We start from the raw sequence: 11,536 nt of genomic DNA on the forward strand, positions 1-11,536 counted from the left end.
TCTTCTTCTTCTCGGACAGCTGTGACCCTGCTGCGGCTGCGGCTGCAGCCTTCTTCTTCTTCTTCCTCTCTCTCCCACTCTCTCTCTCTCTCTCTCTCAATCTCTTCTTTCCCTCTTTTTCTTTTCTTTCTTTCCCTCTTTTTTTCTTTTCGTTTCCCTCTCTCTCCTTTTTTTTGTTTTATTTATTTGCAGCGGCTGACTAACTGCTGTGGGTACGTGTCACGCAAAAGACGAGCGCTGACACTCCTCGAGCTCCGAGTTGTACAAACGGTTCAAAAGGAGATCAAAGTTATATGGGCTCAACAGTGATGTATTTATTACATCTACACCGTTCACCTATTTTCAGAGATCATTTTAGAGCACCAGCGAAAAAATGAATTATATCCAGAGATCATCTGGACCACACCAAAATAGCAGCAGGGATAATGATTTTCATGGTTAAATGATTTTTAGGGCGCACGGTAACGTTTATTTTCCATCCAATCAGACCCGAGTGGGCCTCACTGTAATGTATATATTTTATCCATATCGTCCATCCATTTTGCCACGTCATTTTAAGTCAGGATTCAAAAAATTAGTAATATCCAAATCTCAGGTGGACCACACCATAGGAAATAGTGGTTATAGAATACTCGCTATTAAAATTTTCCTAAAGTCCACTATAATGTTTATTTTCAATCTAACCTGTTAATTGAGTCACATTGACGTGGATGAAGGGAAAACACACATGTTAGCTTAATCTAAAACTTTTTTAGCCCCCAGTAAATTTTTAACGGTGAACATTTAATTATTATTGTTTCTTACGGTGCAATCCACCCGAGCTTTGGATGTGCCTCATTTTTGGGCTCATGCCCTAAAATTATTTAGCAAAATGGATGGATGGTGTAGATATAACACATTCATCACGGGTGAGGCTCAAAAAACTTTGACACGTGTGTTGCACTTTACATCTGAGTCCCTCCTAATTCAAGCCTTAAAAAATTGTACACGAGACATATATTAACTTGAAATTTGACAATTAAATTATGGATTGCAATTGCTAACTCACAATGCCAAAATTAAATTATTTGAATAGTTTTAATTGTTAATTTGTGAACTTTTATTTTTAAAAATAGGGCCTTATGATTTTTTATTTTTTATTTTTATGATTCACTATCCAATAAACATCCACCAATTTATAAGTGGGATAATGACAATAAATGGCATGAATTTGAGGCTGATTGGGAAAATAAATTGGTCCTCCAAGTCAGCCCCAAATTGGCAACGCCATCTACCTGAATTTAATTTCATTTTTTTAAAGAACTATTGGGAGAAATGATATCAAGATGTTAAGTATATAAATTACATATTTAAAAAATTAAATATATGAATTTTTTAGTCAAATTCAAGTTACCTGGTTAAAAAATTAATCAGACAGTTCGATACAACTTCTTACTAAAGAGTGGACCGTTACACTACTATAAACATGTTCCAATTTATAAATAAATGCATATTTGGAATGCTTAGAATATTCTGGATTTAATCCATATTTTTCATATTTTTTAGCAAAAAAAAATTGCACCATTGTCGTTACACCCCCGTATCACCGTTACGCCCCGTATCCGTATCGGTTTCGGAAGGCACCTACGCCAACCGATACCGATACGGGACACCTTGCTACCTATTTATCTGTTGGATCATTGACTTTCTCTCCTTCTCCCTCATCGTCAGTTCACCCTTCGTGATGTGTTTCATGTCCCTAACCTCTCCTCAAATTTAATTTCAGTTGGTCAACTCACATCAAATAATTGCTTAGTCATATTTCTTCCCAACTGTTGTTTTGTGCAGGATCTGGCGACGGGGAAGGTACTTGGGAGGGGTAGGCGGCATGGTCGTCTGTACGTGCTGGATTTTGATCCATCTGTCACTCCGGCCCGTTGTTTCTTTTCTCCTTCTTCATCAGATATTTCTTCAGCAAATAAATTGTGGAAACTATGGCACTTTCGCCTGGGTCATCCACATTCCGATCGGTTACTTCAGTTAATTTCGTCTGGCATGTTAGGGAATATTTCTCTTAATAAAAATGATTTGGATTATTCTTGTTCTTCCTGTTGTCTTTCAAAAAGTAAGTGTGTTCCATTTTCCCTAAGTACTACAAAATCATCTTCTATGTTTGAACTTGTGCATACGGATGTTTGGGGTCCTTCACCAATTATGTCTCTCTCTGGGTTACGATACTATGTAATATTCATTGATGATTTCACACGTTACACTTGGATTTACTTTCTACAATCGAAGTCACAGGTTTTTGAAAAATTCAAGTTATTTCACTCTATGGTGGAGACTCAATTTCGGGTTTCAGTTCAAACTCTCCGCTCTGACTCAGGGGGGAATATCTCTCAACTAATTTTCGTACATTTCTTCAAGGGCATGGAATTATTCATCAAACCACCTGTTCTGATACTCCACAACAGAACGGGGTGGCTGAAAGAAAAAATCGTCATATTGTTGAAACTGCCAACACCCTGATGACAGCTATGAGTGTTCCTCATTCTTTCTGGGCGGAAGCAATGTTACATTTCGTCTACTTGATTAACCAGATGCCAACCAAAGTTCTGAACAGTAAATCTCCTTACTCTATTCTCACCGACTTACCTCCTGCATATTCCACATTTCGTGTTTTTGGTTGTATCTGTTATGTTCACCTGGCTTCACGTGAGCATAACAAATTATCTCTAAAATCGATTAAATGTATGTACTTGGGATTTGGGGAAACTCAGAAGGGTTTTCGATGTTATGATCCGGTTTCTTGTCGTGTTCGGATTTCACGACATGTTGTTTTTCTTGAGCACATTGCTTTTCATTCATCTCTTCCTCCTCCGCACACTCCCAACTCTCCTAGTCTAACTGCCTTTCCAGAAATTCCATTTGCCTTAAGTACTCTCCCTCGTCCGTTGCAGGTTTACTCACGTCGACCACATACAGATCCACCACCTATTACTCAACCCGAACCTACTGTACCCGTTGTTGATCCCGAACTTACCTCGATTCGTCGTTCCGCTCGTGAACATCGAGCGCCTGATCGGTTGATATGCTCTATGTCTGCCATGAATGCTACTCTGGATACAGCACCCATTTCGGTCCAAGCTCGTACATACACTCTGCATTATAAACACGATTAATCAGGCCATTAAGCGGTATCATGTGTGTAAATCTATGTAATAAATGGGTCTGATATGCAATATTTGACCCTCAACACTAATTGGTAGCAAATGGATTTATTCGGTCAAACTCAAGTCCGATGGATCATTGGATCGATACAAGGCTCGACTTGTCGCTCAGGGATACAAACAGGAATACGGAATTGATTATGATGAGACTTTCGCTCCCGTGGCCAAGATGAAAACTGTTCGTACTCTTCTGGCTATATCTTCTGTTCGCTCATGGCCACTCGCTCAGATGGATGTGAAAAATGCCTTTCTTCATGGAGATCTTCAAGAAACCGTGTATTTGAAACCTCCTCCTGGCTCCTTAATCCCTGACAATAAGGTATGTCGTCTAAAGAAAGCCCTGTACGGCCTCAAACAGGCACCTCGGGCATGGTTCCAACGCTTTCACGATGTTGTTACGGGTGCTGGCTTTACTCAAAGTGGTCATGACCCATCCTTATTTTTGCGCATCACTGCTCACGGAATTGTCATTGTTCTGGTCTATGTTGACGACCTCCTACTGACTGGTAGCGATACTGCTGGCATCTCGGCTTTAAAGGAAGTTCTGCAATCCTCCTTCAAGATGAAAGACCTCGGCCATCTCACATACTTTCTTGGGCTTGACATCTCACGTTCTAAATGTGGGATCCTGGTTAGCCAACGTAAATATGCCAAGAATCTTCTCGTTTTGGCATCATTGACAGATCAGAAAACAGTTCAGACTCCCTTAGAACTTAACATTCATTATGGCCGCGACGATGGTGATCTACTTGCACAGCCCGACTTATACCGTCGTTTGGTTGGGAGTCTGGTTTACTTAACTATGACTCGCCCTGATATTGCCTATGCTGTCCAAGTCGTCAGTCAGTTTGTTTCTGCTCCTCGGACTCTTCATATGACTGCGGTGTTACGTATCATACGGTACCTACGTGGAACTCTAGATCGATCACTGTTCTTCTCCTCCACGGCGACTCTGGACCTTCGTGCTTATTCGGATGCTGATTGGGCTGGTTGCGCTCTCACACGAAGATCTACCACTGGCTACTGTGTTTTTCTCGGCACTTCTCTCATCTCTAGTGTTCTAAACTGAATTGACAGTGAACTAAACTCAGCACTTTAGTTACAATTCTGTCATTTATTGATTGTGTTTGCAATTCAAATCACTTGCATATCCAAATTTCCAAACACAACCTTAGAGAATCAGTGAACTGAATTGAATCAACATTGAACTGAACGCAGCAAATTTCATAGTATGATCAACAGGTTAAACAGAAATATCCACAGCCAAACAATAAATACAATGGCCGATCAATTCCTTAACATAAATATCACACATAAAACCTGTTTGATTACTTGTAAAAAGCATAACAGTTAGACTGCTGATCTGTTTTACATACACTGGCTTTCTAACCGAACACATGGATAAAGCTACAAACAGCTAGTAAAGTAACCATTCCTTCCCAAAAGCTATTTATGAAGCCTAGCTAGCTGATGAACTCACAAGCGATGAGGAACATCCATTTTCAATTTGAAGAATCCCTTTTGAAGACAAAATTTCCAACCCTTGACAAACAAGAGACGTATTGACTCATTTTTCAATTTGGTGCTTGCCCTTATGCCCGAGGGTCCACTGCTTGACTTGGCCTGCACAGCTCATGGGTGTATTATCTGGTATGTCAATATTATAAGCCCTATGGTTGACAGACAACTGTATAAATATCACATCAATCAGACAATCCTATCTTTCTGAGTAACAGCCTTCAAGCAAACAGGTGATGAAAAATTAATTCAGCCAATAGTCTACACTCAGTAGAGAAAATCAGACAGGTAGAATTCTCCTATCTGCACGTCTTTTTTGTACAATCACCCACAAGCGATAGATGTGAGCAGACATGTGGTCTTCATTATCTGACTATGCAGCTTAATTAGGAAGCACAGATTCTCCCATCAGTGTCTTCTGTACAATCATCCACAATGGTAGGGGCAAGCAGATCGGTGGTGGTCTTGATCATTTGACCATGCAGTCAAGTGGGCTTCATTCATGAATGAACTGAGTCATAGGCCCTCAATTGCAGAGAAGACAACCTTTACTTCGACTTGTATCCCCTTTTCCCTCAGAGACTTGAACATGGATGAGAGGCATCAGGTCTAGCTTCTCTAATCCAATCTGTTGTATTGAATAGAAGTTTGGTTAGATCCGTTCATAGAACAGTATTTGTTGGAAGGAGCAAAATTGTATCCCATTTGTCAATGGGGAATTGGAGTTCGAGGTTCAACCTGTATCTAAAAATTCCACCAAGTATGCAGCATCTCTGCAACATAACAGTAACTTGGATTAATTTATTTATTTTTCAATAAAACTAGTTATTATCCACATGCATTAAGAAAACCATGCATGTACCATTAAGCCATCAGAAAGTAGATATCAGTCAATATCTTCACCAGGGGCGGCTCAAAGGGGTAGGTAGGTGAGGCAATCGCCTAAGGCCCCCTAATTATGAAGGCCCTATATTATAGCAAAATAAAAATTTCTTAATTATGAAGGTCCTATATTATAGCAAAATTAAAATTAAGAAGAAGTAAAAAAGCCTAAATTTTTTGAAATAAAACTTTTTGAAAGGCCTACAAAATAGGAACATCTAAAAATTAGTTTACAAATTTGAAATTGAAAATAAAAAACAAATCCTATAAACTAGCACTATCAATAATAACAGTCTAACTCTATCATCTCTTTTCAAAATAATAGCATCATTCCCAATAAATTCTTCTTCTAAAACCTAGGACCACAACTACCTACTTTATTGCTAATTAAGTTTTCAAAAAATTAAATTCTAACGTCATTTTTCTAAATTAAATTCTAACTTCATTTTTCTAACGGTTTGGATTTATTTTCGGAATTAAAAGTTTTAAAATAAGTTGCAAAAACAGAAATTAATACTCCAATTGAAATAGTTAATCAAATAAAAGAATTAGATTGTTTTCCAAATTGTTTTATTGCATATAGAATACCACTTACCATACCTATTACAGTTGCATCTGCAGAAAGAAGTTTTTCAAAACTAAAGATTATAAAAAAATTATTTACGAACAATTATATCTCAAGATAGATTAAACGGTTTAGCAATTTTATCTATCGAAACTGATTTATTGGGTAAACTTGAATACAAAAGTTTAATTAGTAATTTTGCATCTAAAAAGGCAAGAAGCAAATTTATGGTTTAATTTTGAATTTATTATTTTTTAAACTAAAAAGCCTCATTTTTATGACTTGCCTAAGGCCCCCAAAAATGTTGAGCTGCCCCTGATCTTCACTTAAGCTTCCGTATGTTGCCATGATTAGGTAACTGCAGACAATGATGCCCCTGTAGACATTGCCAAACATTTTCAGAAATATTTCCACTAATATTACTGTTTGAGGTTACTATAAAATCCAAACCCATAGATCCTATAGCCTCAATGGGAAAGAATGATGCATAGCTTTGTATACAGAGATTGTTCTCCATTTTGTATAGAGAATCTAAAAGATGGACATCCAAAGGCTTACTAGTATATTATCACCATCATCATCTTAACCTTTCTCCCAGTAAGTTGGGGTTGACTTTAAATGGTTGATTGGCAAAGAAGGGTCCATGATCAGCTCTCCAAAAGCTATCCGCCACCCTTTTGTAAGCACTTTGCTTTTGAAAATATGATATTATTTTTATAGGCAAATCTGGAAACTAAAATTTTTGCATAAAAAGCTGCGTTGCAGCATACAACTGATTGTAGGTGATACATCCTCTTCAAATTTAGTTGATTTTTATGACGTAAAAATGCCTATAAGTTAGAGTACAACTATCAAAATATGTGTTCAATAGTATTCCATCTATTTTTAATTTTTAATACAACGTATTGGTCTAGCTCCATTATAACTTATCTCAGCCAAGTAATCTCTCTCAGTTCCTTGGATGCCTTGGCTGTTAGAGATAATATGGAAAAAGCCTCTGCTTATAATGCCAGCTATTGCATATAGATCTTGAAAACAAAGAAGATAGAATTACCTAGTGTTCTCGATGTGAATCAAGAGATTTCATCAGAGATTCTTCCATTACTCTGATTTGGAGTGCATTATTGACATTTCCTGGTACAGTCCAACAACTGACAAAATAAATAAACAAAAAAAAAAAAAGAAAAAGAAAAAAAAATATAATACTCTGTGAATTTCCATTATTCTGTTCCCATGCCAAGTCAACAAGGGATTCTAAAAAACACTTCATGTTCACACAAATATTTAGGCTGCATGTGTGTGTGTGTGTATGCATGCAATACAAACACAGAGTGCAACAACTTTTAACTCTTACAAACTCCAGCAAAAGATAACAACAGCACCTCAATCTACACTTCACATCAGTGAGCATTTCTTGCAACAGCTGTAACCGATTTTGCATTTCTTGCACATAAGGTAGTGATTTTATAACTATTAACTGAACTTCTAGAGAATGTTACAGTTACAAGTTGATACATTCCTATGAACATATATAACCCCATGCTTTGGCTGTAGTGGAGGTAGTATATAAATAAAGTAGACACAAAATTGGAAATATTAGACAATGTATAGAAAATTTTCATTTGATGGAAATGGAGTCAAGATGAATGCTTCCTGTATCTGTACTTCCGCAGTGTACAACCAGAAGGCCTTTCACATGTGTCAGTATGGCATACATGTATGAGATCCAATCCATTCATCAGGTCCAACCCTTGGTGAAAGTTTCCTAGTTCAAAATATGGTCGGTCCACTAATAAGGTGACTTTTAACTATCCATTTTCTCAACACAAGTGTGGCTCACCTGATGAATAGACATACAATCCTAGGTGAAGACACATTCATCATGAGGCCAGTGTGATGTAGGGCATGGATCATCAGTACGTGTTTCAACTATTCATGAGACAGTTGTATTGGGTGTCTGCAGGTAGCATGCCTCTTAGGTTAGTGATTGAATTTAACTCTACCTTTCATCAGAAAAAAAAAAGAAGCTTTCCCATCAATCTTGTGATCCTGCCTTCTGAATGATTTCTGGAGCCAATGCCAGTCAAGAGATATGCACAAACGCAACATTAGGCAAGGAATCATAAGAGAATATAAGAAGCAGCAGGATTATATCAAAACACAACAACCCATGCATACCCCTGATGGTCAACAAAGCACTATCTTGATCAAACTTTCATAATTCGGCCACTCCTGTTGCAAGCAATTGAAAAGTTTTCAGTATTCATAAATGCATTTGATCGGACAAATACATAATGAGTAATTATGTTACTTGCTGCAGACAAGATAAACATATCACCTTTAAAAAAAAAAAAAAATCTTGTTCGAGGACTAATCTTCGAATATCTTCCAACGACTACTCTAATCGCTGAAAGAAAACAAGTCTAAAAGAATAAAACATTCCATTAGAACAGATCTTACTCATTTTAAACAATCCAGGACTAAAAAGAGGGTTAGACTGTAACAAACAAGAATGTTGCAACAATGCAACATGGACATCAATATGTATACCTCTTTTGGACATGGATAGCAGTATTTTCTCGAACAAGAAAACAAGGAATTAGACACAAGGTCATGGAAAAGCCACCATGCCCACATGTCTTTATAGATGTATAATGACATTGAAAGTTGTTTTATTAGATGGTACCTCAAATGGGTCAATATGGAACCAAGAGCTCCTATTAAAAATGCATACTGATAGACACCAACCATTATCGCCAGGTTGGCATGTATATTATATATATATATATATATATATATATATATATATATATATATATATATATATATTTATTTTTTATTTTTGTGGAGGAGAGTGTAATATTCTGTCAACACACTTTTTACCAAAAAGTTAAGAAACTTCTCTGCCATGGTATTTAACAATGGGTGTCAATCTAAGTATGTTTTTATTAGCATATAATCCCTCTTGGTTCCAAACACCATATGCATAAGAAATAGGAAAATTTATTCCAATAGTCAAACTATGACCCAAACAAAAAGTACGTATATACTGCTACATGTAAGAAGAAAATTGAGTGTTGACGGTGTTAAACACCGAATTTTCTAGAATATATAGTGTCTTATTACATATACATATTTATAGATTGCGAAAATAATCAAAATGAAAGGAAACCCTGAAAACTAATGATGTCTGGACAAATGATTAGTAGATACAAAAAGTCTACAACTATAACATAGAAAATTTTTCCCTGTAACTAGTCAAGATTGCAGTTTCCGTTCTAAGAATTCGTTAAAAAGATGTAGGAAGAAGAAATTACCTGCATCCAACGAAGATGGTAAGCTTTCTAATGAGTAAACATGAGAAAAAAGATATCTATGTCACATAGAATTGACAGTTGACTTTGTTCAAGATTTCATTCATCATTTAGGAATTTATTCTGCCTATAAACCACAATCTCCAATCTCTCTATCTTAATCTTGTTCTTCCCCATCTCAAAGCTCTTTCTACTAACACTTTATCACTTAGACATCTCAAATGCACACAAATTAATTACCTAATTCACACTTTATGAAAGCAGGATAATTGAAGAGATGCTCTTTAAATTGAGGGTTCTAGATTACTGAAAATATACAAGAACAAGAACAAAGGGAATGCTTCTTACAAAATCAGGTTGCAAGAAGAAAAATCCAATTCTTGATTTGATAAAAGAAGTTTGTGGATGGGTTTTGTTCTTTTTGAAATCACATGTCGAACATCAATTGAAAGGAATAACAAATAAAGAATAAATTCTCTTTATTGAAAATGTAATAAGATTGAGGTAGCTTTTATCAAATGCAAAAACAAGAACAACGAAGGCAATAAATTCTACCAGATTGGGTCTGCAAAAATAAAAATTCACAATTCACAATTCCAGTAGTATGAAAATCCAAATGCCTACAAAAGAAAGTATGAAATCTCAAATGATTGTTCTCGTCAATAATCACTATTTCCTAAAAGAAAGAAAAAGGCAGACAATGAATTCAATTTAATCAGGTCACAATACATAAGACCAATTGACAATTCCAGAGGACAAGTAAATTTTTTTTTACACATGCACTCACACCCCACACACACCCACACACTCACACCGCAGTGGAATTTCACCACAATGGGTACTCAAACCCATGACCTCATGTTGAGACTCTTGTGAGTCTACCACCAAGACGTGTAAGGACCCTCAGAGGAAAAGTATGATGGGTTGTTTTCTTTGCAATATTTCATCCAAAATGGAACTGAAAAACAATTCTAAAGAGAACTTTGGAAAAATTCCGAGACACCCTTAGATGATTTGTACCTCAAAAATTGGCAGTTTCACTCATGTGGGTCTCAATTTATAGAGTAAACTGGCCATTCAAACAACTTTTTCTACTCATACATTCATCTTGTATGTTGGTGGCCTGATTTTAGAGCAGAAGATATAAGAGTGGAACATGTGCCTACTACATGTGGATGGCAGGGCTCCCATGTGACATTAGCAAACCCCAATATTTTTCCTCTGCAAGAAAGTCAACAATACAATTAAAAGAACTACTCGGAATCTACACATGAGATTTCTAAAAAGCAAGATCACAACCTTAATTCATTCAAGATAGAGCTCGGCTTCAAAGCAGGAATGCAGTTCCTAGAGGCCTAAGAGATAGCATTATAGAGTCTCTGTCTGCTATAAATTCATGAAAATCTCCTCATATGTTCTAATAGCCAAGAACTCCGCTCTGTTCAAGGATCCCTTCCCCATTAGCTTGAAAAGACAAATTTGATGTGGTCTCTGCCATCCTTAAGCATGCCTCTAATCCCGAACTTCTGTCAGTATTAAGAAACGACCATATAACAATTTAATAAATCATCCCGAGAACCGATCACCTACAGGTAAGGTACGACAACTTATGGAGCTGTATCCAGCCAGCGTAATACATATTGCTTGTGTATAACAGGCAGCAATACTAGGAAAATGGTAGGCATCGCCATGAAGATCACCTGGCACAAAAATTAGGCCAGTCGGCTCATCTGGTGGGCCATAACATTGGAATCAATGGACAGACAACAGTCTTACTCAACATACAGGTTTGACCCACCTATTGATCTGATCAGCCTAATTTTTTAGAAAGGGGGCATATAGTTTTTCATAGTACTGATTTCCTACACAAGTGGCATGTTCGCAGGAAAACTGTTATGGTACAAGGAGTTGCGATACCGCTGCTAGTAGGTGATCAATTCTCAATCATCCTCCCAACACTGTTCAATAGGCTGTGATGATCAAAACCAAAGTTTCGTACAAGAGAATGCGACAAGCACTGGAATACGTCTAAGAAATATATCGGCAAA

At 36.9% G+C, this 11,536-nt stretch overlaps 1 long non-coding RNA gene across 1 annotated transcript; it reads right to left on the reverse strand.

Annotated features, from left to right (window-relative positions):
• Positions 1-6,492: 6,492 nt before the first annotated feature.
• LOC131227680 (uncharacterized) lies at positions 6,493-7,721 on the reverse strand. Its single transcript, XR_009162440.1, has 3 exons — positions 7,557-7,721; positions 7,229-7,325; positions 6,493-6,550 (listed from the first exon to the last, which is right to left on the reverse strand). It is a non-coding gene; the product is annotated as an uncharacterized LOC131227680 (long non-coding RNA).
• Positions 7,722-11,536: the final 3,815 nt, after the last annotated feature.

This window comes from Magnolia sinica, chromosome 15 (genome assembly GCF_029962835.1).
Source record: "Magnolia sinica isolate HGM2019 chromosome 15, MsV1, whole genome shotgun sequence".
Classification (NCBI taxonomy): domain Eukaryota; kingdom Viridiplantae; phylum Streptophyta; class Magnoliopsida; order Magnoliales; family Magnoliaceae; genus Magnolia; species Magnolia sinica.